We start from the raw sequence: 6,500 nt of genomic DNA, 5'->3' as shown, positions 1-6,500 counted from the left end.
CAATTAGTTTTTGTGAAAGATTTTAACTTATTTAGTCATTAAAAACGATCCGATTCAAGCTCAAACATGAAAAATCTCTCAAATATGCCAAAAAACGTTACTTTTCAGATGGTTTTTGTTAAAAATGAAAGTGGCTGCATCCGTGTTCATCCACAACCTTTATATATGTTATGTATTATCATAAAATACAACTTACATTTCAATATTAAGGATGAACACGATTGCGGCCACTTTCATTTTACACGGAAACCATCTACAATTTAACTAAAATGATAGAGCTTTGAAGATTTCAGTAATTTAGCATGACTTAATGGTGCTACAACCAGATATATGTGCATTGTATTGTCAAAATCAGCCCATATTTATGTAGCAGAAGCATTCAACTGTCCAATAAATAACTAAAAGTTTACATTTTAACAATTTTGTAAAACTGTTAAATTTTGGGGCCAAAAAGGGGTTTTATCGGACCTACTCCTTTAACCAAACTTGGCCACAATCATTGGGGTATCTAGTTTGAAAATTGTGTCTGTTGACCAGGCCAACCAACCAAGATGGCCGCCATGGCTAAAAATAGAACATAGGGGTAAAATGCAGTTTTTGGCTTATAACTCAAAAACTAAAGCATTTAGCGCAAATCTGACGGGAATAAAATTGTTTATCAGGTCAACTTCTATCTGCCCTGAAATTTTCAGATGAATCAGACAACCCGTTGTTAGGTTGCTGCCCCTGAATTTGTAATTTTAAGAAAATTTTGCTATTTTTGGTCATTATCTTGAATATTATTTTAGATAGAGATAAACTATAAACAGCAAAAATGTTCAACAAAGTAAGATCTTCAAATAAGTCAGCAGGTCCGAAGTGGTCAGTAAACCTGTTTAGGAGTTATTGCTCTTTATAGTCCATTTTTAACCATTTTTCGTTAATCTTTGTCATCTTTTACAAAAATCTTCTCCTCAAAAACTACTTGGCCAAATTAAACCATACTTGGCTACAATCATCATTGGGGTATCTAGATTAAAAATTGTGTCCCGTGACCAGGCCAACCAACCAAGATGGCCTCAATGGCTAAAAATAGAACAGAGGGGTAAAATGCGGTTTTTGGCTTATAACTGAAAAAACAAAGTATTGAGAGCAAATCTGACAAGGGATAAAATTGTTTATCAGGTCAAGATCTATCTTCCCTGAAATTTTAAGATGAATCAGACAAACCGTTGTTAGGTTGCTGCCCCTGAATTGGTAATTTTAATGAAAATTTGCCATTTTTGGTCATTATCTTGAATATTATTATAGATAGAGATAAACTATAAACAGCAAAAAATTTCAACGAAGTAAGATTTACAAATAAGTCAACAGGTTCAAAATGGTTAGTTGACCCGTTTAGGAGTTATTGCCCTTTATAGTCAATTTTTAACCATTTTTCAAAATTTTAGTAATCTTTTACAAAAATCTTCTTCTCAGAAACTACTTGGCCAAATTAAACCAAACTTGGCCACAATCATCATTGGGTATCTAGATTAAAAATGGTGTCCTGTGACCCGGCCAACCAACCAAGATGGTCGCCATGGCTAAAAATAGAACAGAGGGGTAAAATGCAGTTTTTGGCTTATAACTCGAAAACCAAAGCATTTAGAGCAAATCTGTCAGGGGGTGAATTTGACTGGTCAATATCTATCTGCTGCAATATTTTCATATGAATTGTACAACTGGTTGTTAGGTTGCTGCCACTTAATTGGCAATTCTAAGGAAATTTTTACATTTTTGGTTTTTATCTTAAATATTATTATAGATAGAAATAAACTGTAACAGCAATAATTTACAGCAAAGTAAGACCTAAAAATAAATCAACATGACCAAAATATTCAATTGACCCTCTAAGGAGTTATTGCCTTAATAGTCAATTTTTAACAATTTTCATATAATTTGTAAATTTTTGCTAACATTTTTCACTGAAAGAAACTGGGCCAATCATTAAAGATTGAGATAATTGTAAGCAGCAAGAATGTTCAGTAAAGTAAGATCTACAAACATGTCACCATCACCAAAACACCATTTTGTCATGAATCCATCTGTGTCCTTAGTTGAATATTCACATAGACCAAGGTGAGCGACACAGGCTCTTTAGAGCCTCTAGATTAGACGAAGCGCGTGTCTGGCATATATACAAGATTTAGACCTGGTATCTTTGATGAGTTTATTTGCAATACACTGTATTAGCATACCGGTAGCTTATTTCTATATCAAAGTAAAGGGGCCAGCAGTCTTTTTACAAAACACTGATTTTGCTTCTCTTTCCATATAGGGATTTGGAATAGGAAAAACTTATTTGAACTGTTAAGTCAAAATGTTCACATAACTGGTTTAAATGCTTTCAAATACAATAAGTGGTTCCGAAACAACTGAATAACTAGTCTTATGGTCTATGGTGATATTGTCACTGTTAACAGTTGCATGAACATTGTCATTCAAATGGTTCCTAGGTATCAGGAAGTACAGCAAATTCGTTCACAGTATATGTATTTTTACTGAATATGTGTTGCAGAAAGTTGTGTATCACTTCTACCTCTTTGTCTCGATTAATGATCACTTGGGTAATATAGTGTATTGTAGATGTTTTTTTTTTTAACTTGAAGAAAACCTTTGATATTTGAGAAACTTTTTGTTTAATATAATACGCAGGTCAAGTTTTTACATTGTCCTGTGGGGGCCTTTTATAGCTGACTATGCGGTATGAGCTTTGCTCATTGTTGAAGGCTGTACGGTGACCTATAGTTGTTAATGTTTGTGTCATTTTGGTCTTTTGTGGATAGTTGTCTCATGCATTGGCAATCATACCACATCTTCTTTTTTATATTAAAAAAACAATTGTGTCAATTGGTCCTTGGAAGCTTAAGATTTCTTCAGGATGAATCGTATACATATCACTAGATCAAAGATCAAGAACACATCTGCAATTTTCGAATAACATCATGGTCAAAATTTTGGTTATTGAATGTTATCTTGAACAATGTGTCAATCTTCACCTTATAAAACCAGACCTTTGTAAGTTTGTCAAATATTTAAGAAATCTTTAGCAGAACTTAATTTTGAAGTCTTCAACACAAAAAAAGTAAATGAACAAAAAAATCTCTTTCTTCTATAAATTTTATTTATTTGGGTAGTAAATTTATTTTGCTTTTACTCCTTTCTGATTTTTACAATGAAAACTCCCCAGTTGGTATATTGCTTAATGTCATTTAGGCCTTTTTACATATAATGAAGAATCATTGCAAGGAAAAAAGTTCACACAGAAACTGACTACATTAACGACATTGTAATTGTCATGTTATATGAAATACCTATACAACACAATTTAATAATCAATTCAGTAGATTTAATTCTCTTTAAAATGCAATATACCGGTATTTGTTATTACATACATAACACATTAAAATTTTATTTTTTATCGGAAAAACCATGCATATTTAGTATTTTTCAAGGTTGAATCGTTCTAATGCGAACAAAGACGCTTGTATAACTACTAAAATGCTTTTTAATAAATAAGGTGCATCATTCTCATAAACGGTATGTTAAGTCGGGGATATAGAAAATCCCTGGTTAAGTACGGTCGTACGCACATTCATGCATTTATCTTTGAACCTTGACGTTTATTGACTGTGTCGACAAACACTCTGACCAACAATACTGATCGTTATAGTTTTTAAACTCTATTATGTTCTTAAAAGCCAACATTCACTAGATAATGTTCCGTCCACACGAAAATTCATGGTAATGAGATGCTTGCAACCAAATGTTGTATACTGGAACATGTATCCAAACTGATTAAGTTCAATGCAAACTCCAACCAAAGAACATACTTTTATTAAAGTTAGAAATAAAACAGTGCATTTCGATTCACACAACAAAATATTGTAGGTCTAGGGTGTCCCTTTATTTTGAATTTTGTTTTGCCTCTTGCGAATGAACCCACGATGCTAGTTTGGACATGATATACACGTATGTTTACCCGGCGGCAACGCCTTTTGGGGTTAACAAACAGCAAAAAAATTTACGTTTTATTCTTTCAGAAGCAGATAATTCTTATTCAGTATTTGAACAGCTTGTAGTCTTAATATTCCTTATGCCATATGGTAGTCGGCCATCACTTTTTCTTGGTCAAATGACAGACAAAATGTCACTATAAGAGCTAGTATACAATTGCATGTAGACCAAGCGATTTTTTTTAACTTGCTTGTCAACTTTGTTTTTGTGTTTGGTTAAGTATTGTTATTCTAAAAATTGATTTATAATCTAAAAAAAATAAAATAGACGGGGATTCAGTCTGAAGAATATAAAACGCTTGGATTGGACATCGTATAAATGATATTATTGTTAAATGCCTTTTTAGGTTAATATAGGCTACTATATCTGTCATTGAGTGCATGGTTGTTGTGTATTTTTGTTGATCATATGCGTTTGTTTATTTATTGTTTTTACACTTCTTGTATTATTCTGTTGCACCATATACCTATGTGCCTGTCCCAAGTCAGTATCCTGTATTTCAGTGGTTGTCTTTTGTTGTAGTGTTACATATTTCTTTGTTTTTCATTATTTTATATAAATTTTCTCGTTAATTTTTTTTTAACTTTGTAATTTCGGGTCTTTTATAGCCGACTATGTGATGTGGTCATTGTTGAAGGTCGTACGGTGACTTATACACGTATTAATGTCTGTGTCATTTGGCTCTTGTAAAGAGTTGTCTCATTGGCAATCATACCACATCTTCTTTTTTTTATTTAATCTGGCAACGTATTTATTAACTTTTTGTTTTTGCTTTTGTACTATATAGGTCTTCTTCACCATTACTTATTTCTCGATTCAACAGGAGCATATATATATATATATACATCCTACAAGTATCAGACTTCTATAAATTAAAACCGCAATACAATCATTGTATTTTGTATTTCGGTTCGATTCGTATACATATTGAAAATACCGTAACAAATTTATTGCGAGGGTTCTTTATAAACGAAACTTTACAATTTACACAATTGTTTAGTTTTATTATGTCACTATTTTGTCTTGGCATATGCATGAAATATTCGTAACTGGACAATAAGCAACAATCAATCTATTTTATTTTTAGCCTGTTGTGATCTATCGTTGATTCGAATAACCAGTATTCGAATAACAGATTTGGGTACAGGTTTATGAGACAGCCTCTATACTACCTACTGAAACAAGATATACATCTCGTATTGACATTGAAGCAAAGGGGCTTTAAATTTTTTTTTTATTAAAAATATATCTCCGCGTTGGGTAGTGTATGATTAGTGTAAAGAGAGGAAAAGGGAATCTGAAAGGCAATGAAAATGGTTTTAATTGTAAGATGATTTCATACAGTTTTAAAGCATCTTTATTTGTGTCTTATGCCTCGAAATACATCTCTGTAGAAAATAAATCATCGGATTATACAAAAGTTTACTTCCTAAAGTGTAAAATATACTATAGGACATATTTTTTCCAGTCACTTCGCGGTTAATGGTTGATCGTAAAGTTATATGCCTATGTATTGGTTTGAGTTGATCAATAGGTGGAAAAGCGTTTACATGAATTGGTGTGAGAACACACTGTAACACATATTCTTTTTTTATGGAAAAACCAAATTAGTTTTTAAATGTATCATCATTATAACAGAACAGGTATTTCGGTACAAAATTTTAATTTCGTGATTTGACACACCTGATGAAAACACACCTAAAACCTAATAAATCATCAATAATTCCTAACCGAATGATTCTACAATTTTCGTTCATGTAACAAAATTTAAAAAAGTGTGTATAATAGTAAATTGGTTTATATAATGAAATGCCTTTACGGTTCAATATATATTGTGTATCGTGTTATATAACATGAACTAAAACTAAAAATATACGCATGGAATGTTATGAAATGAGTCAGTCCGAATATTTGAAGTTTAAGAAATATAAACAAACAACTTAATATTTATTAAAAACACTGGAAGAAAAGGGAATATCAAGAGGTTATTGCAAGCTCGATAGCGTCAACCAAAGTCCACAAAACCCTTCATAGAAATCTAGTTATACTGTATATAAGTAACACAACCCTATGCAACCAATTAGCTAGTAGTATCGGTTGTGTTTGATGTTTAGAAAAAAACAGTAGAGAGCAATATTATTCGTTCTCTTTCAAAATTCGACTGTTTCAAGCAGATTTTGATAATTGTACTTCTTCTCACTGCAATAACTGTTTTCTGTCTCCTGCATTGACTATGCACTTCTTTTGTAACATTTTTGAGAATTCAATTGAAATAGTGTTATTCCAATTTGTTTAACATTTACTTGAATCGCAACTCAATCAGCAAAATCACTTAATAAGAATTAAGATTGTACAAAACATATATTAACTTTTTATTACTAAGAGTATTGACAATTTGTGAAAATATCATGTTCGTGCCTATACGATTATTGTTATCTGTTTAAATATGTAGAAGCCAACAT

This window comes from Mytilus trossulus, chromosome 4 (genome assembly GCF_036588685.1).
Source record: "Mytilus trossulus isolate FHL-02 chromosome 4, PNRI_Mtr1.1.1.hap1, whole genome shotgun sequence".
NCBI lineage: Eukaryota > Metazoa > Mollusca > Bivalvia > Mytilida > Mytilidae > Mytilus > Mytilus trossulus.
The sequence above is the reverse complement of the archived record's forward strand: the minus strand, read 5'-3'. Positions refer to the sequence as shown.